The sequence below is a fragment of the Bombus bifarius genome, unplaced genomic scaffold, assembly GCF_011952205.1.
Source record: "Bombus bifarius isolate JDL3187 unplaced genomic scaffold, Bbif_JDL3187 scf7180000009433_frag, whole genome shotgun sequence".
NCBI lineage: Eukaryota > Metazoa > Arthropoda > Insecta > Hymenoptera > Apidae > Bombus > Bombus bifarius.
The window spans coordinates 2,321-24,003 of NW_022885114.1; the positions used below are offsets into that span (position 1 = coordinate 2,321).

Here is a 21,683-nt window from a genome sequence, read left to right on the forward strand (position 1 = left end):
TAAAATAAACAGTTTAATTACAACATAGAATAATTGGAAATTTTAGATATGAATTCGTCATTTTTTCTTTAGAACTCTGACAATAAGTTTAATCTAGTAAAGATTATATTATGAATGCGCTAAGAAGGGTATGAATTACACAATGATGAAATCTTTAGTGGCTGTCGCATATATTGTAAGTTTATGGCAGAAAATGTAGAACAGTCATATGAAATATTCATTTTTCAATTAGATTATCTTAATATTTATAGATGCAACTATATTAGCGAGAACTACATAGAACCCAAGAACTCACTAGATTTTGAAAAGATTTTTATTTTCCAGAAATTTTATGTTATTCTCGTATTTATGACAAGGAATTGAACGTATAAAACCAGCTAGCTACACATAATACTATCCGAAAAGTGATCTAGTACTATTAAAGTATTACAAAGTTTAACATTAATAATATAAAAATTTAATATATCTTAACATTTAATGTAATAATATCCTACAATCAACTTGTACACTATTTTTGTCATTTAATTTTTACGTCATTTTTGGATTATATTTCTTATTATCTGTAGTCGTAATATTTGACACGTTAAAGCAGTATCTTTAAAGTAATGAAAGTTCATCCTTTGACATTTTAACAAACTGTTCGACGAACTACCACATTGTGTAGCAATTATTGTTTTGCGCTAAGAAAATTACTCTACTTTAGGACTAGTGTTAAAATTTTGTTAATGCATCAACTGTATTTAATGGCTATTCACAATGTCTAATGTATACAATGTGTCTTACGTGTTTAAACTACATAGCAAATATCGATCGATTTAATTCAATGTCAAAGTTAAGTGTTCTGGAAAGAGTAGATCTTCAGATTCCGGTCATGGTATCCTTTACTATCCTTTTATATTTTTCTACCATTCTTTGTTTCAAAAAACGTAAAACTATTTGTAAACAATAAATTTGCAAACAGTAAATGTGAAGTTAAGCAAAATAAACAGAAAGAAATGTTTTATTTTCAAATAAAACTAAAATTGGCTATAAATTAAATAAAATAGAAAAAATGTCACAAAAATACCATTATGTCATATACATGTTAAAATTCGAAAAGACGCCACGAATATATTCACAGATATTCAGATTACGAAAAATAATATATTGGGTTGCAACTAAGTGATTGCGGATTTTGTTATTACCACCTAATGACAATGTCATTAATAATACGACTACTGATAATAATAACCAAAAAAAAAAAAACAACTTAGTATTTATCATAATTCTCTAATATTATATTATATCTAATATTATTCTAACTCTACTCTAATAATATATCTAATATTAATATTGTCAATAAAAATGAAAATGCTATAAATAGAAATTAAATAAGGAAAGGATTTTATTCAATTATTAACAGATTCTCTACTTGAGAAATCATCATCGTCACCGTAAAGCGATAGATTCAAAACTATTTCGCAAAGAAGACAAAAATTATTAATATCGTACAAAATTTTATGGATATTAAATGTGAAAGGTTGAACAAAGGAAAGATTCGTAACAAAATAGTCAGTGTTTACCTCCTTGGTAGCAGAGGTAGTGTGCTACCTAAAAGCCAAAGCTTTCTATCTTGGAGCCATTTGTCCATGCGAAGGCTTCTCACAGAAATTTCGTCTGTTTGATGGAATATCCAAAATGCATCGTTGATAACCTTTGTTTGACTCTACTTGATCGCATCTGAGGCGTCGGCATTATCGATAAAAATACCTTGCGGTGTAGTAGTCGTATTATTACTGACAGCAGTACCTTTCACCAGTGTATCCAACCGATTAAATGTTCGACCATTTGTTTAACTACGTCACTGAGACTGATCAATAATCCGCACGAGTTGCTAGCATTAACTGAGGACAGAATAGTCGTGGCATTAAATGAGACTTCGTGTCTCTTCTGTTCTGTTGGTTCTGAAATACCAACGATCATATAAAAAGGTCTCGATGCTCATATATCGAAGTCTAGGGAAATCTGTTCAGAAATTGAGTCGTGAAAAATCAACGTGGAAGACAAGAAGGTTCTTGTTCTACGCATGCGTGACATAATATCAATGTCTTAGACAAAGATACAAATACTCTACTCATCTCTATCCACCTCGCAAGAACGCTGACTTTGTTGATCTTTCATGTGAATTTCTCACGACTAGACACGATTCAATTTTCGGACGGTTTTCCCTAGCGAGTATAGAGGCCTGTTTATATGATCGTAAAAATATCGAACTGAAAAAAGTTAGAGAGTTCCTTACGCCATCTATGATTCGCTACGGCGAACATAGAAATTAGTACATTCAATTTAATTCTCGATCGTAATGCAGCCAATGTAGTATGCATATGTAGCTATAGAAGCTACATTCGTTAAACTCTTGAAAGAAAGTCTGTCAACCTCCTATGAAAACTGTTGGCAGCGATAGGCTCCAACTTGATGTAAATGGATACACACTTTTATTATTTTTTGAATTATTCTTTATTCTCTAATTATCAAAAATGCAAGAAGATATTTCACATGAAAGTTGTTTCATTTAATAGGGAAACGTAATATAATATTAGGGCGAGTTTGTAAGAAAGCTATTTCCTTTCTGATTTCGATGATTCTTTAATATGTTCTATGATCTAATCGATCGTCGTTGGCCGGATTCCTACGACACCCACGCGGTGAGCGCGAACGCGAGCGCGCGGCGATCGAGAACGCGGACGCGTATGGAGGCTGAGTCTCCTCTACCAATCGCTTCAGTTGTGCCAATTGCGTTTCTCGGCCTGCGTCTTTCGTGTTGTACCGGCGAGATGTTCGAGGAAGAATCATGTTTCCTCCTCCAGCTTGTAATGGGCGGACCGCGAGGTGCCGGCCCGTTCATTTTCTCTTTTTTTTCTTTTCTTTCTTCCTTCGCACTCCGCACTGCACGAGATCACTGTTAAATGTTTCGCACTATAACACGTGAGTGTATCCCATTTCTGATATGTAAGGAAGTAATTGAACGAGTTCAAAACAATCGCGTTTATAGTATGCTCTGTATATTTGGAAATGCCGAACTTGTGTGGTTTCACTTGAATTAATGTTCGTCCACGTTGACGATTGTACAAAGAATAACCGAGTATATTTGGCGTCGCAGCCGAGAAACCGTTGAAGCCCGCTGATCTGTATACTAGTAAGGGAGAGGGCATAGTTTACGGCATCCTCAAGTGGCTTCTTTATCTTTCCTTGGAACCAGGGATGATGAAATCCAGGCAATGGCTATGAGCGTTCGAAACCTCGTGTTTTCAGGTGTTGCAATCGCAAGACGTTTGGACCCGTTGGCATGCACACCATAGAGATGAGAAAGTATTTTTTTTTTTTAATTATTTGTTGAAATTACAATCAATTCTCGCGTTGAGAATTTTCAGTAATTTTTCTGCCGTGGCGCAGTGACATGGCTGTTTATTTACAATAAGTTAATACTTGTTATAGATAGGTATAATTTATAAGTATTATAAGTAAGTGCATATGCTTAATTTGGATAACTAAATGAATCTAGCGTTTAGGTCTAGCGGGTAGTGCCTCCTCAGCCTGCGAATCTGGTCCGTCGTATCAAGTAGTCCAGTGATTAGGGGGTTGTTAAGGAAATTTGAGGATTTGGAAATACAAATAATTGACTATATTTCACACACAACAGCTATACATCTATATTACACTCTGAAGAACGTCTTGCACGCACGCTTGTCGCCAACCGACTATCCAGAATCTTCTAACATCTGGCAACAGTCTTTTGTCTCCACTAAGACCTGGACGCCCTCTGACCCTTACACACACACTCTCATGTAGAGTGTAAATGTATCACTTCCCTAACACGCCTCCTTACATTTATACTGTACACTTAATTTTATTTACATACTTGTCGAATTAACAAAATATTTAACATTTATCGCTTTATTTACCTTTCTCTTATTTTACATTCATCCATGACCTAAACCTTTCAAATTTCTCTCTACACAGTGCCTTCGTAAAAATATCCGCAGTGTTTTCTTCTGTACTTACTTTTATTATGTTTATCTTATTTTCCTTTACGTACTCGTGAACGTAGTGGTAATGAACTTCAATGTGTTTAGAATTTTTTGTAAAAGTTCCATATTTTGCTATACTCATTACTCCAGAGTTATCCTCATAGATTTTTACAGGGTTATCGTCTACATTTACATCGAAGATTTTCATTAGTTCTCTGATAGTCATTACCTCGCTCACCGCTTCTGATAGAGCTACATACTCTGCATACGTCGAGGCTTTTGTCACACACCTTTGTTTTTTAGACTTCCATCCAATTATATTTCCATACAATCTAATTACATACCCAGAAGTCGATTTCCTATCTATATGATCTCCTGCCCAATCAGCGTCCACATAACAATCTATCGTTTCGCACTTTTCATTTCTTTTATAATGTAGCCCTAAATCTCTAGTCCGGTACAAATATTTCAATATTCACAAGGCATATTTAAAATGTGTCTCGTTACAACAATCTTGAAATCTACTCAGATAATTCACACTATAACTTATATCGGGTCTGGTATTTACACTAATATACAGCAATGCGCCAATTAAATTCTTGTATCCAATGTCCTCTCTATTTATCTCAGCTTTTTCAATTTTTAAGTTGGTCTCCATAGGTGTACAGTACAATTTGCTATTATGTAATTTATATTTGTTTGCTAATGATTATATGTATTTCTTTTGGCTTAATCTCATTTCATTTTTTAAATAATCATACTCTATATTTATTCCAAGATATTCTTTTACTTCACCTAAATCTTTCATTTCAAATTTATCAGTTAATAATCTTTTTACACCTTGTATCTTCCCTTTGTTTTTACTACAAATCAACAAATCGTCTACGTATATTAACAAATAAACAACATTTTCTCCCTCTCCATAAGTATATAGGCACAGCTCTATATTGTTCTTCTTAAAACCTAATCTCGTCACATACTTATCAAAACACTCATACCAGTCCCTCGGACTTTCTTTTAACCCATAAAGCGCTTTCGATAATTTACAAACTCTATTCGTTCCGTCCGCATATCCCTTTGGTTGATTTACATATAACTCCGAGGTTACTTCACCATTTAAAAAGGCAGTTTCTACATCCATTTGCTCAATTATTAATCCATTTTGACAACAATATGATAGCAATATCTTAAAGGTCTGATTACTCGCCACTGGAGAATATATGTCATCGGCTACGTTTCTTTGTTGAAATCCCCTTACCACTAATCTAGCCTTATACCTGTCCTCTGATTTTTTCGTGTAAACCCATTTTACATCTAACACTTCTTTGCCTTTTACCCTTTCTACCAATTTCCAAGTTTTATTCTTATAGAGACATTCTATTTCCTTATCCATAGCCTGTTTCCAAACTTCATTATTTTCGCAACAAATCGCCTCCTCAAATGTACGAGGGATATCTACTTTACAATAATTTGCATGAATCTCGCAAATATTTTCCTTTTCTGGATACCTTACTGGAGTTTTCTTACTACGTGTAGATCTCCTAGTAGTGTTTGAGCTTTCAGTACTACTATCATTTTCATCTTCCCTACCTTCTCTTCCTACCTAACTCTTCCTTATCCATACCATCCAATGAATAGTTATCTTCGCTATCATTTCTATCTGCCTCTAATGAATTTTCCTCAAAACCGATACATTTAGTGTCTGTCTCTATGACCTCTACATGTCTAGCTATTGTTATTTTCCCACCTAATAAGACTCTGTATCCTACTTCACCATATCCTAATAGAATTCCCATATCTGCCTTCTTGTCCCATTTGGAAACTCTTTTTTGTTCTGGCCTTCTTACAAAAACTTTACTTCCATATAGATGTAGATTTTTAACACTTGGTTTTCTCCCGAAGAATATTTCAAAAGGTGTCTTTCTCTCTATAGTATTCGCTAATATTCGATTTTTCAAGTATACCGCTGTACAAACTATTTCCGGCCAGTACCTTTTATGTACTTTCGCTTCCGCTAACAAGCAACGCGCCATGTCCATCACTGTTCTATTATACCTTTCCGCTGTCCCGTTTAATTCATGTACGTATGTTGGGCAATTATTTATTCTTATACCTTTATCCCTAGCAAATTTATAAATTCGATTATTTAAATATTCTTTACCATTATCGCATCTTAATATTTTTAACCTCTTGCCCGTTAAATTTTCGGCTTCATTTACGAACTGTACGAAAGAATCAAAGACCTCATCTTTTGATTTTATACAATAGATCCTAGCTATTTTACTATAATCATCGATAAATGAAATGAAATATTTTTCTCCATTGAATCCGGTGGTCTTAAAGGGACCACATACGTCCGTATGAATAATTTCCATTATTTCCCTAGCCTTAGTTCGATTATTTTTGAAAGGTAAGTTATGCATTTTGCTTTCTATACACACCCTACATTTCAAAAGTTCCTTTTCAAATTCATTCGGTATGCCAGTCACTAGCTGCTCTTTACCCAAAATCTCTAAATATTTAAAATTTACGTGTCCTAGCATCCTATGCCATCTTTACTTTTTACTCATATCACTACGTTCGCCACTGTTTACTAAGTGCTTCTTCCTTTCAATATACTTTTCATTTTATATGTACCATTCTCTTTGACCGCTAAAGCTGTAAGTTTATTGTTCTCATCTATTATTTTTGCAATATTTCCTTTTGAAATAACCATATTATTATTATCCGTTAACTTGCCGAAACTAATCAAGTTTGCGGACATTTTTTTCACATAAAAAACTTTATTCATATTTATTTTATTTCGTTTTTCAAATGCTTCAAAATAGCTTATAACATTTCATTCTTTTGTTGCCTTTATCGATCTATTATCGCCCAAATATATATTTACCGGTTCTTTAAGGTCGATAGATTTATCAAAATAATTTACATCGTTAATAATGTGATCGGTACAGCCGCTATCTAATAGGCATGTTATTTCGTTACCACTTATCTCGTTCATCTCGCTGCTGTGTGCTGCGTGCGCTGTTGCCATCCATGTGCCTGCTCCTGAGTTGCCATATTCGCTCGTGCCGGCTGCTGATTGACGATGGAAGTTTCCACGCTCCCTGTTCGTATTGCCTTTGTTTCCTCTTCCACTGCTGCGACCACGTGTTGACCCACGCCGATAACTGTTACTGCTTCCCGCTTGGACGCCATTTTGACACTCTCATGCAAAATATCCCACTCTTCCACATTTGAAGCATCCTTCCTTTTTTGCAGCAAAGGCATTAGTTTTCATTTCTCCTCGATTAGACTTATCTTTCTTTTCCGCTATTTCTATTTTATTCTTCACGCACGCTACCGTTTGTTTCTCTTCTTTCACTGCATCTATTATATCCGCTATGTAGCTATACTCTTCGGGTAACGTATTTAGCATGTAATTCAGCTTTTCCCTCTCTCTCACTTGTGCGCCTGCACCTTTTAATTCATTTATTAATTTTTCAAAATCGCTAAAAAACGATGCTGAATCACTGTATTTATCAAGACTTATCTTCTCCAATCTCCTTCTGCACACGATCTAGTGCCGTCGACTCTTTCAAGTACACTTCGTCGAACTTTTTCATTATTTCATACGCTGTTTTTTCTTCCCTAATATATTCTAATTGTCTATTTGAGAAGGCACTGTAAATTATATTTATCGTCTTCAGATCCTTTTTATCCCAGTCTGGATTGTCTGTTTCAGTCTTCACTCTAGTTATAACAATATCACATTCTTTATATCTCAGAAACATTGTTATTCTTTTCTTCCACATACCGTAACCCTCACCATCAAATATCGATAGCATAATTTCCGATCTCTCCATTTTAATTGATTTCCTATTCTTTACTCAAGCGTTCCTACGTGCTTGAAGTATTTTTTCTTTTATTTTATATTCTTTGAACGTTTCTTCCCTTACTAAACTCGCAAGACTAAAAACCACGCACTAAATAGCCTGCAAAACTAGTAACCACGCTCTGCTACCATGTTAAGGTATAGAGAGGATTCGAAAATACAAATAGTTTACTTTATTTCGCACACAACAGCTATACATATATATATTACACTCTGAAGACTTCGATAACCTTCTTGCACGCACGCTTGTTGTCAACCACCTCCTCTAGATTCTCCTAACAGCCTCCAATCGTCTTTTGTCTCTACTGAGACCTGGACGCCCTCTGACGCTTACACACACATTCACGTGTACAGTGTAAATGTATCATCTACCTAACAAGATCATCAACGTAAAATCCTACCGCCCTCCCGAACATCATAAAACCGAAATAAATAAACAGATGACTGAAATGTTAAACAAAGAGATTATAGAACCCTCCGACTCTCCCTATAACTCTCCTGTCTGGGTCGTTCCAAAGAATATCGACGCATCAGAGAAACAAAAGTGGCGAGTAGTGATTGACTTTAGGAAGTTAAACGAACTAACAGACCAAGACGCGTATCCACTACCTGACATTGACGATATACTATCACAGCTAGGAAATGAGAAATATTTCTCCTCTTTAGACTTATCCTCAGGGTTCCATCAAATACCCATGGACGAGAATTCAAAGAAATACACTACATTTAGCACACCACAAGAACACTTCCACTATAATAGAATGCCATTCGGGCTCAAGAACGCACCTGCTACCTTTCAAAGAATGATGGATACCACGTTAAGAGGTTTGATTAACAATCATTGTTTCGTTTATCTGGATGATATCATTATATTCGGGCAATCGATAGAAGAACATACTAAAAACTTAGTCATTATATTCCAAAGACTCGGGAAAGTAGGCCTAAGAATACAACCAGATAAATGTGAATTCTTAAAGCCCGAATTAGAATATCTAGGACATGTAGTGACAGCAGATGGAGTAAAACCTAACCCTAAAAAGATAGAAGCAGTAAAGAATTTCAAACTACCAAAAAATCCTACAGATGTAAAATCATTCCTTGGGCTAGCTGGATACTATAGAAAATTTATTAGAAACATCTCTAAAATTGCCAAACCTCAATCTATTTTTAAAGAAGGACATTTAGTATTAATTCATAACGATCATAAAGAACACAAGATAGATACTGAATGGCCAGGGCCATACACCATTGAAAAAGTGAAAAACCCCTTATTATGAAATAATAGTAAATCACTCGATTAGGAAAATACATGGTAACCGTATTAAACCTTACTTTCCAGGACGATCTTCACCTTCTTCATAGTTAGCTAAGCTAAACGTTATACCCCTTAATGGTAGTTCTATATATCAAGAAAAATTAGCTCATGCATACTTATATAGCGAATCTGTAAACGTAATTATACGTTTAGACATTAAGGATATATATGCAAAACTCAGCGAAATTAAAAGATTTAGACTAATGTTAACAGAACATTTTATGTGAATGCCCGTATTCCAATGAAATGATTACACGCGCTCGCAAAAGAAATTTAGACAATGTAATCATGCATATTAAATTTATGACACACACTTGTTACCGAAGAGGGTCATTGAATTTTGTTGGATCCATTTATAGAAGTCTATTTGTAACTCTGGATAACGATAATTTAGAATTAATGAATAAAAATATAGATACATTTTTTGATGAAAACAATAACTTAAAAACCAATATAACTTACAAAACAAATTTCAAAACTATAGCTTTACCTTTAACTGACAGTCTAGAAGAAATCCTAACAAAAATTGAAAACGCTCCAAAAATCATTAATAATGTATAATCGTATAGAATGCACCTCAATCAAATTTCCAACAAAGTAAACTCTCTTAATTATGAACATAGAATTAGAAGTCTTAAGAAATAGGAACTAAGTGTCTTATAAATTATTAGTTATATTGATCTAGCATTACTAGGAACATATGTATATTTAACAAAATAGGATTATTCGATATTATAAGCAAATGCCTACCTTCCAAATTATGTATTCGCGTATTATGTTGTAAAACCAAAGAAAAAAAAAAGACACAGGTATAAGCAATATCTCTAGACCAATAGAGACACCTAGCGCACCTTTAAATACATATTCCACACCTGAAATACAACCATTACGAGAATTACCTGAGGACACCAATTCAGTCATCCTCGAAGCAAGGCATGTAAGATTCCAAAAGGGCATACAAAAGGAGGCACTACACCGAAAATAAGAGTCTGGAGGACCAGCCGCACTCTAACACTGGGGGAATGTAACGTCAACAAATATCTCCAACCGATTCAGGAAACCTGAACCGCCTTGCACACGACACCGACTCCCAAAATAAAGGATTATGAATTCGGCACGTAGGCATAAGATAAACGAACATCTAGAAGGGCTGGTTCTTGATCGAGGCTTCAGTCTTTCGGTAACAGTTTAATCGCACACTTGTAATCCTATTATAGAATAGAGGTATCTCGAACTCTGGTTCAAGAACCCAACATTTTTTTATTATTATTTTCCCATTACTTTTACGTGACAAGCAAAGCGTAACGATAAACAAACTCCGGGCAAAACAATGTTGCCGCTACGTGCAATCGTCAACCGAGGTTGAATTTAAAGTTTTCGATACTCCCCCGAGTATAAATAAAAGAACACGATCGTTAAGACAGTTAGTATCGAACATTCTTATAGCGAATTAATATCGAACGAACGTAAGCATTACCTTGTATACACATATCGAGCAACTCTAAGCGAACGACGACTAATTCTGTACTGCAAATAATTTTAAATACATTTGACTACACTAAGTATCAACTCGTCTGGTCATTAATCAACAACGCGTTTAATCGTCCTCCACATACATGTTGTATAAGCTACTATGTGTATATTTATTTATGTTTCCCATAGTACAGACGTATTCCTTATTTTATTGTAGCTGTGTAATTTCAGTAGTCTTGCATAAAGGACATCTGTTTTGTTGCAATTGTATCAGCTATTAATTGTAATACTTGAAGCGTTTGTATCTAATCGTCATGCATCTGTGGTGGCACTCGACCATGGAACTTTCCAACGGCTTCGCGACACAAAGCGCTATACCTTCAAAGCGTAAGGCCGATACGCCTAATGTACCATTGATATCCCTACAGTTCTTTCGCCGAATATTCGGAAGAATGCATACGCGGCAACCGTTGCGGACATCTAATAAACGCGTGCGTAGTGGAGATATCGAGGGGCAACAAAGAAAAGAATCCATTTGGTTTCGAATCAAAGATTCGTTCTGCCCCGAGCTGCGGAGTGCGAAAGGTTAAGCGTCATAGCGAAGCAAGCACAATTAGAGATACGTGATTATTGACTCTTGATAGTTAATCGTTAATCGTTAATTGTTGTTCATCGTTAATCGTTAATTGTTTTTGATCGTTCATCGTTAATCGTTAATTGTTGTTAACAGTTAATCGTTAGTCGTTAATTGTTGATCATAAATTGTTGACTGTTGATTGTTAATAATTTAATTAACTTTTTTGTTGAACATCAAGAGTATTTCTTGTGGGCACCTTCACCCACTATCCACCTCACATCGTTATTCTACATACGGAAGGCAAGATTGATATCAAGTTCGAAGGACAGACCGCAGAAGTCTGGTCTCTGCTATTACCACGAGACCTTTCGAGACCGCGCAAGGAAGTGCCGGGCCCCTTGCAACTGGACCCAGTGAAACGAGACCAGCCGTCCGTAAACGCGGCATGTGGCGATGGCTTTAGTATCCCGTCGCATTTTCGTGACGGACAGGGCACCAAGGATCTCTTTCCTTGTGAACACCGGTGTCAATATAAGCGTATACCCGTGCAACAAACTACGCGGATCCGCGAACAAAGATACGTACGAGCTGTTCGCGGCGAATCGAGTGGTCGAAGCAAACCGAAAACGCCTTTCGCGAGTCAAAACGCATCGTCTCTGACGCCACAATGTTAGTGTCACGACCGGCATACTTCAAATCCGATGGACTGACGATGGAGATAAAGATGTGGCGGCACTCGGCGACAATCGGCGGCAATATCGTTGAAGTGTCTAATGAACCATCAACATCCCAACGGTCCTTCCGCCGAAGGTTCTAGAAGAAACAGCACGTGGCAACGGTCGCGGACGCCTAGCAAATGCAAATGCATGGTGGGGATGTTGAGGGATGACAAAAGAAAGTAATCGGATTCGATCGAAAGTCAAATCATAAGAGCTTCAGTCTTGGAAAGTCACGCCTAGGGTTTGGAAGTGGATTGTAAAGTGAATTGTTGTTAGAAAAAAAATAAAGTTTCTTTTTTTTATTTACACCTCAAATTTCTTTTTTTATTTTGTTATTTTACGTGACATTAGCGCATCCGGTATCGGCAACAGCGCGTGAACGACAAATGGCAGCCGCTAGGATTTGTTACAAAATCTTTGTCTCCCGTGCGATTAATTCTGTATTTAGAATAATTTTAAATATATTTGACAATATCAAGTATCAACTCGTCACGTCATTATTTAAATCATCCACCACAAATCCAAAAACAGAATAAGGAAAACAGAGAAACGAACAAATAGAAAATTAAGTTGCTAACATGTTTTTCTATAATAATATTTTAACATCAATATTGTAATACGCAATGTGTTACGCCGCCTAAAACATCTGCACGCCAGCCCGCGCGACCGGACAACAACCGACCTGCGTAACGTCACTTCGACCCTCAATAAACCTAAGGACCCACCATAACTTTCACTTCCCTGTATTGTTTCGCCATGTGTCTTCAATCCGTTTGTCTTGAAGAATTTCTAAAGCTTAAAAATATTCTCGAAACACAGTCGGTTTTTAGAGAGGTCCTTGGGTTTATTAGTCGCACTTAAAACACGGAGAAAGCGGGTATGCACCCATTAGGAAAATCCGAATAGCCCTGTAATAAAACAAGCTAGGTTTTTCTCACGCACACAGTCATCTATCCACCACGATGGTAGGAGACTCCCTACTCATCCCTTCGAGCAATAGTGCAGGTCATGACCAATCGACACCGCGGTTCGTTACCCTCACTTTTCCTAACGAAAGTGGGAACAACGAATCCGCGTTCTTTAGGCACAGGGGCACACCCACACCGAACTTTTCTTCCGTATTAGAAAAAGAGCGACAGACAGTCTAAAAACTAACGCCTAACGCGGCAGTCTACACATAGCGCGAGAGTCGCACACTTCACGAAAATCTTTTGTCGGTTCTCGGTGTTGTCGAACATACATCTTCTCTCCTAAATATATTATAGTGCTAAGTCCATTAATACATTAATTTCCATTATAAGAGCCCTGCTCCAGCGTACATATCTATCGCATCTTCGTGCGACAAGTTGTTAACTATTTATTTCTCTACGTCAGTATAATCTAAGTGTTGGAAATATATAATTTATAATTCTGTGAATCACAGTGCTATACAAACTCAATCACCCCTATTATCTCAACGGAAATCAGGGGATCGATCAATTCGTGGTGTCGATTGCTATAATCGTAACGGGGATTTACGACCCCCGTTGACGTCTCTCCTCGCGATTACGTCACCCCGCAATTGGTCGAAATTTACACAATGTGAAAATGAAAAAATTGGAAGCAACCGAACTACGGATGAAACTAAATCACTTCGCTGCTTGTAAAGATAACTTTTAGTGTTATAAACATAAGTCAAGTAGCAAAGAGCATAAATTGAATTTACCCAAACTCTTCTTGAAGTCTGACAAAATGATTCTTTATTTTGTCAAAAAAATCTTTACGTATTTTCCATTCCCATTCGTCGCTTTTTTCAGTGGCGTGTTTATCGCTACGTCGAAACTCCGTCGGGTAGCAGTTAATTTCATTTAAAGTAGAAAACTATTCAGAAACGTGTATACGTTACACAGCAACAAACCAGTCGCCCTGTTATTACCTCGTTCTCAACAGTTCAAATTTCAGGGACAACCGACTACTTAGTATCGACCCAGTACGTCATATTTACTCGCCAAAAGTATTGTAAACGAAAATTGTAACCAGACGTGCCGTTAGTAACTACCATTTTTCGCGAAACTTCTTTTTCATTTGGCGGAAATTTAAACAAACCCCGAAACACCGTGGCGTTTTGCAACTGTCTTTAATCCTTTAAGATAAAAAAGATTGACGCAAAATTTTGACGGGATGAAATTTCACGATATATTCAGGTGAAACGATGCGAAATTAGAGCGAAGCTTATAATGGGAATATAGTTTGCTTGTCTGTTGTCATAAAATGAGATATGCAGAATATATTAAAAAATAGAGTATATGTAATACGAAACTTTATATTATTCATGTTATTATGGACAATATATCACAATATGTTCATATATTTAAATCTCATCTGAAAAAGATTATTGTATGTAGAACACAGTTTAACTGTATTTTGAATTCTTGTTTATCAGATCACAATTGATAAGTTGATATTAGGATGATTATCCTCATTTGAAACAATTTTGTGACTGTTACTTGTCAATATACTTTATATCTTATGTACATTTTAAATATAGTACGCAAACTCGAAGTTGCAAGGAACATTAATAAAAATTCAATATTTCAATAACGCCTTTCATGATTATAATTAAATATTTTTTCAAAATGTCGCATCAGTGTTACATCTAGCACCCCCTCCCCCACACACAAAAGTTTACCAATTTATAATATATGTACTAGTAGATTGACAAGTTACGATTTACAGGTTATATAGAATTCTATTTTATGATTTTATAATTTTTCGTTAAATAGAATAATCAAATAACTTGCAATTAGTAAAATTTCATTTGTTTTATCGTCAAACTTGTGCAAGGGAACATATTAATGCTGGTAACTTCAGTGACTTGCAAAATTTCAATAGTGCAAGACAGGCCAGATATTCAATTGCAATTGGTTGCTATCCATATTTTCATCGGTCTTACAATAACCTTATATTATCAATTATGAATTAAAAAGTTAATGAAATCACAACTCACCCAAGGCCAATGGGTATGACTTCTTTTCGAAGATCGATTGAAATCTCGAGTTTGTTGTTTGAGACGTTCAGTTACCACAAGACAAAAACACCACTCCATTACAGCCGACGTAAACAAAACATGACAGATTCTTCCAATTCTCGGACAACAAACATAGGCTTACATACTTACTGTTTTAAAGTCACAGGCTGTCGTTGAACTTTCGCCAAGTAACTTGATACGTACATATACACGTCCCTCGAAATCAGTTTTCGACGAAAATACATACGTGACATGTTATGTTGCAACCGAACGTGAATTTCTCGCGGGAAATAGCCTGATATCGTTTATTTATGCGTCTCTCAAATACGAATTTTACTATACACTTCGTTTAAGGCACGCCATTTTGTAAAACGATTATCGAAAGATTACTGCTTACATCGAGATCGAGAATAGATTCGCAGGAAGCTGGATGCCGCGATTTCTTCCCGCGCTTTACTTTCTTCCGAAGTTGTGATTGGTTGATTTCCTGCTGCCATATTCGGTTTCGCCGAGAATCGTGAGCACGTACGCTGGAAGCAATGCGGGGTAATTATTTAATTTATTTCATAATATTATTTAACATATATCGTGAAAAATTCTGAATATTCGGATTCTTCTGTTATCGTTTCATCGTATGTTAGCATTATCAGCTCTCGATATCGAATTGACAAACAGAATTTTTCTCATACAAAGTAAGTCACATTAAGTATATGTATATGTATAGTCGAAGCAATGCAATTAAAAATTTTTCCATTTTAATTGGAATTATTTATCACAGACATTTTACCGAGCATTCATTTTATAAATCTTATACATATATATATATACATATATACATACATATATACATATATATGTATATATATATATATATATATATATATATATATATATATATATATATAACCAATTTATAATATATATATATGAATACACACACACACACACACACACACGCGCGCGCGCGAATATACACACACACATATATATATATATACAAACAATAGAAATACTTTCGTGTGCTATTATACGTAGTTCGATAGTTTACATTTCACGGGCCCCGTGTTGCACCTGCGTCGGTTTCGTTCCTGTTTCCAACGTATAAGTGTAGCGTCAGTGATTCGCGTGACGCGACGCAACCTTCAACGTTTGTTTTTCTCCGTTTATGCGTTGTGTGTTCGTTTGAATGAAAACGTCGCGAGTGTTGTAACAAAAACCACGGAAAACAGAAGAAGAATACGGGAGCAAAAGGAATTCCAGGCTACAGCAGAATGCCCATTGCCCAACAGGGTTTCGTTCCATGGTATTTCAACGAGGTAAGCTACCTCTTTTAGTACGCTTCAAGGCGCCTCTTTCCAACCAATTAATTTGCGTCCAACACCATTTTAACTTCGTATACTCAGAGAAAATATCGTTCTTTTCTATTTTCTAACTCTGATCTATGTATAAATTTACTGCGACGGGTCATTTCTACGGATTAACGTATCTTATAAAAACGTTGCGTGAAATGTTAATAATATATAAGTCTTGAAACATTTGTACTAATTTCATAGAGGAACGTAGTTGGTACCTTCCGGGTGGCATATTGTATGCTTGTTACATGAACTTTCCAAATATCTTACAGTTAAATGGTTGGATTGTTTACTAGAATAAGCAACACAACATTGTTTTTGATTTATTGTGAATGAATTTATAGAATCATATTATTTTACACATATACACTATCGCGCAAAAGTATTCCAACATTTGATTACTTTTGATATTATGTTATTTAATTGCACAATCAAATTGATAGTATGTGCCGATATATAATGATTACGATCTGTATTATTATCTTATTCCTATGATGTGGTTTTAACATAGGTCGTAACAAAACGGTCAAAAAATTCTTTAGTCTCAGACTCTGTAGCCTGTAAGAAACGAATTAATTAATTAAGAATCTCGTTGTAACCTACAGGTTCGGAAAAGGCTGATAGGCTTTGGTCTACGTGGTGGTTGGGAATTTTCATTCGTTTCGAGTTCGCTTAGCTGATAAATAGTGAATGTGCATTTCTTCCAAAATAAAGAAGAAAGCGAAGTCGATAGAAACGTGGGTCAAATTTGAAATCATTTCTCGATTATGTGGAGGTTGATTAAACGCGTTGCTGTATATAGTGATGAGACGAGTTGATATTTGGTGTAGTCAAATGTATTTAAAACTATCGGCAGTACTCTTCTAACGATCTCCCTCTAACGAATTTAAATTCGACTTCGGTTGACGGTTGCGCGTAGCGGCGATATTGTTCTGTCCGGAGTTTGTTTATTATCAAGTTTCGTACCTCGAGACGGTATCAATGCCCCGAGGCAAAACAACAACATGAGTTACTCTCGATTCGCATCGTCCTATGACTCATATGCCGCTACAATATGCAATCGAATAAAGTGATAAATAGCTTGCAGATGTTTACGCGTCTCTGAAAATGTTAAAAGATATAACATGTTTAACGCGAAGTATTCGTGATAATATTCGCTGCAATTTGAAATATCTGCGTGCAGTCTCGTAGGTTTTGAATAAAAATTTATCTTTTATCGAAAAATACATACATGTTTTGGCCTATATATAGCTTTGTACTCTTGTAACCTAAAAGAGAAGTCGAAAAAAAGTGATGTTGACTCTTGCAGTAAAAAATTCATTTATGTCAATACTACTTTTAGAAATGCACCAAGAGAAGCAAGACAAATTATTGACGAAACACAGGATAGTCATTTCCGATCCAAAAGAAAAACGCAACTAAAATAATATGTAGATAGCTATTAAGGCAATAAATAATAAAGTCATTGAAATGATCCATCATTTCAAACTAATATCGCTTCTCTTTACTTCAGAACTGCTATAAACATTTTAAATATCATTTATGTCTTGGTTCCCTTGCGAAGTTCTCGAAGAATTCGTCAAATGATGTCATGAACAATATAAATAATCGTAAAAAATCTATATTTGTGTTTAAAAAATAGGCGAATAAAGAGAAATAGGATAATCGAGACCGGTGAAAAAGGATCAACCAACATCCCGCATCTGATACAAGCGGAAGAGAAATCAATTTCTATCATGTCGCACGGCGAACAAGAACGCAAATACGGAATCTTTTGTATAATACTACTCCAAACTCTGTTGAGTCGCAGTAATAATAATAATCGGGTGTTGACTTCTGCTCGTTTTTACTCGAAGTTTGCTCGTTACCTCTTTGAAATTTGGTGGATCGTTTTCTGTCGAAACCCGTTCCATCTGACGTTAAAATCAATAAAAACAATATTACGATAAAGACTTTTATCTCCATTGTTGTCAACTTCCGTCAAGTCTTCGTTTTCTGCTCGCTGGATATAATACGGATTCCCAAAAACTTTCTTCGTATGAAATTTTACTAATGTACATTTATCAAACATTGCACATTTTAAAATAGGTTATCATTATAAGATTAAAAAAAAATAGCTAAAAATATATTGAAACAAAAGAAACCAATTTTGAAGTTTGTTAGCCCGGAAATGTCATGGTAGGAAGGTATACTTCGATATTACTTTTACTATCGATAGGCGTCGCCGTCGTTGCTGTTATCATATACGAGACACAACAAATCACGAAATTGACAAATCACCGGTGATCTCCTCGAGTCGCAGTTCGAACGTTTCACAAATAAGTTAAAGAATTAAACTTTAGATATAGTGGTAAAATTTATTGTATGAATCCAACAGAGTGATGGTTCAGAGTGTTATAACAAAGAGGTATAGAACGCTGATTTGGGAGACTTCTTGTACTGAGGTTTTAGTCCCTCTGAAGCGGTTATCGTCGGGTGTATATCAGAGGCGCCTATCCGTTGCTATCTGGTTATTTTTTCGATAGCTGTGGCATGTAGGATGTTTTGTCTACTCTATTAGTGCTTCTAAGCGTGTGATACTGTCGACGATTCGCCTGTGCATGATTATACATTGAGTAAACGGATAGCCTGAGTTGGAGTTTTGATGATTAGGATAATCGAAATAATTCATAGCCATGGTAATATTTTAACTTATTATTAACTTATTATTAACTTATTTAATTTATTTTGTTGTCTTTTATAGGCCACTGCAATGAGAAAAGAATTCCTGAAGCCAAAGAAAATGATACATCCAAATAGCAGAAAGTCTATCGCTATTACGAAAAAAGCCAAAAAGTAAATACAATTACTATTAAATTATGTGATTTTGTTATGTACATTTCATTTATTTTATATGATTATATAATACTTTTGTGTAATAAAGAAGGAAATGGACAATGTGTTTTGTTTCAGAATATCAAATAGACAGAAGGCAGAAATGTCCTGCTTGATAAAACAGAATTCAATAGGAGAGAAAATATCGTGGATCAGAAACAATATGATTCCAGGCGTGTGTCCCTATACTCCAGAGATAACTGCAAGTTTGTTAGAAACGGAGGTAAAACAAAAATGTATACACATGATGATACAGAGATTGTACATTAAAGATGTGATTAGTTATAGTTCTATATTTGATCCAAAGGTATGTAGCAAGAAATGATGAAGAAATGGAAGAAATTACTATTAAAAGGTCTATAGGTAGCAACAGGAGTAGACAGCATGCTAGGAGGGAACATATAATTAGAGTAGAAAGAACTAGGAGAATATCATACACGTGGAATAGGTAAAGAATTACAGCCAAATTTATTTTCAATATATCCTGATGTACAAACCCTCCTTTATTTTTCAGAAATTTCTGATATTTTAAATGCAACTCAGTGTGAAATGTTATTGAATTGGAATAATGAATTACAGTGTGCGAATAATTTTAAATTTATAAGATTTGGCGAGAAAGATTTAAAGAAAGTATTAGAGCTAAGAAAAAGAATGAAAATAAGCCATATTAGACTATCCAAATCTCTATTAGCTATGCCTGTAAACAAGAAGAATTTATTCAGCAAGCCAATTGATTTAGATGAAAATAGTGTAATGGAAATAGAATAAATTCTGTAGATATGTCTTTTTATCTTTCATCTCTATTTAAAAACAAGAAAACAGAAGAAAAGCGAACAGTTTTTTGTTTGCGAAATGCTAGAAACCGCATTTCGTCTTGCTCTTATCTCCCACGAGAAACAGTCACGTCACAAGATACAAGAGTACGATAGAAGAGAAAAGAAAATGTTCGATTGTGAAATATACAACAAAACTGGAACATGCAGATGAATCACGTGCACGTTATGAATATTCTGCATCGTTCCTCCGCCTTTCCTTCATTTTTTTCGTTAGCTGCTCCATTATTTAAGAACGAAGATATAGTAATTACTCTCAAAGTTGTACATTTCGAAATGGTAGGAAAATCAATAGTACAATGATAAATATACGATTTTAAAAGCTTTTTAGATTTCTTACATACTTAGCATTAATCAAATAGCTTAGTATATAAAAGAGTTTAATTATGTCGCATGTTATAAATGCAGCTGCGTTCGTTACAACAATTCCAATTCCAAGGAATTTCTCTCGAAGATCGCAGTGAAGAATTTGCTTTGTTAAATTATTACTGGTATACTTCGTCAACTTGTGGTATATCGATACAATTTGTCAACCATCACTTTTAATAGCTTCTCGCTAATAAAAACATTTCGTACCTATTTAATAAGAAGCAGTATATTCTTAATTATTTAGAAATTTACTTAATGATGTTTAAAAATACGAATATGTTTAAAAATTATAATGTAAATATATATATTTCATTTCATGTTTTACTAATATATCTCTAATTTAGATTAAATATCTGAAACTTGAAAGAAACTTTTAAAACTTTCAATACATCGCATACGTTTCAAATTTAGTGCATAGTTACATATATATATACGATCGATCTTACTCGATCATCTTACTCGAAGAACAGGGTCTGCGTGTGGCGAGCTACGGGACAGGGACCATTGGAATGTTTACTGTCGAGTGTTACAACTATTTCCTTCTTAAGGAGAGCTATAGAATTATTCCATGCCTTTGTTAGAGAAAGCGTTCATCCTGTGACCGCGGCTACGTTCGGCGACTGACTGTCGCCTCGAGCCCAAGCTCATTATCACAATTCTCGAATAATTACAATCGGGTTGAATAACTACAATTGTTCAATTACAGCTATAGTAGACTCTAGGTTACAATGTTGCGGGATTATCCAAAATTCCAAAGGCTCCGGTGTTCTTTCATCTCCGACAAATATATTATGGTATAGTTCCTATTTTCCGACCGCATGGAAGGAAAATAGGACAGCCTTAATACCAAAGGCTAATAAAGATGGAAATATGGTCGAGAACTGGCGACCAATTACGATCGGCCCAATTCTAGGCCGCATTTTCTCATCAATCCTCGATGGGCGGCTAAGACGGGGTATAGATCAAAATATAAGGCTGTTGAGATATGTGTAATTTTCTGTGCTGGACTGAGTTAAGTAGTAGAAATACTTATATGTATATATCAGTGTGTGGAAGTATGTGTGTGTGCGCAGCGTCTCGAAACAAAGGAATGTAAACAGTCAGTCGGTTAAGAGTCGTCGATGAAGAGTCGGGTGTAGAAGGTGCTGAGACGCGTGCAAGTGTGTATCGATAAATATATATAGAATCGTCCATGTAATAAATATATCATTATTTTAGTAATAACTGTCAATATAAATTTAATGTTCCTATAACATTATTTCGGCTTCAAAGATCCACAATTC

The 21,683-nt window shown here is 35.3% G+C and overlaps 1 pseudogene; it reads left to right on the top strand.

The window, feature by feature from the left end:
• The first annotated feature begins 16,082 nt into the window (after positions 1–16,082).
• LOC117215191 lies at positions 16,083–20,356 on the top strand (annotated as a pseudogene).
• The last annotated feature ends 1,327 nt before the right edge of the window (positions 20,357–21,683 follow it).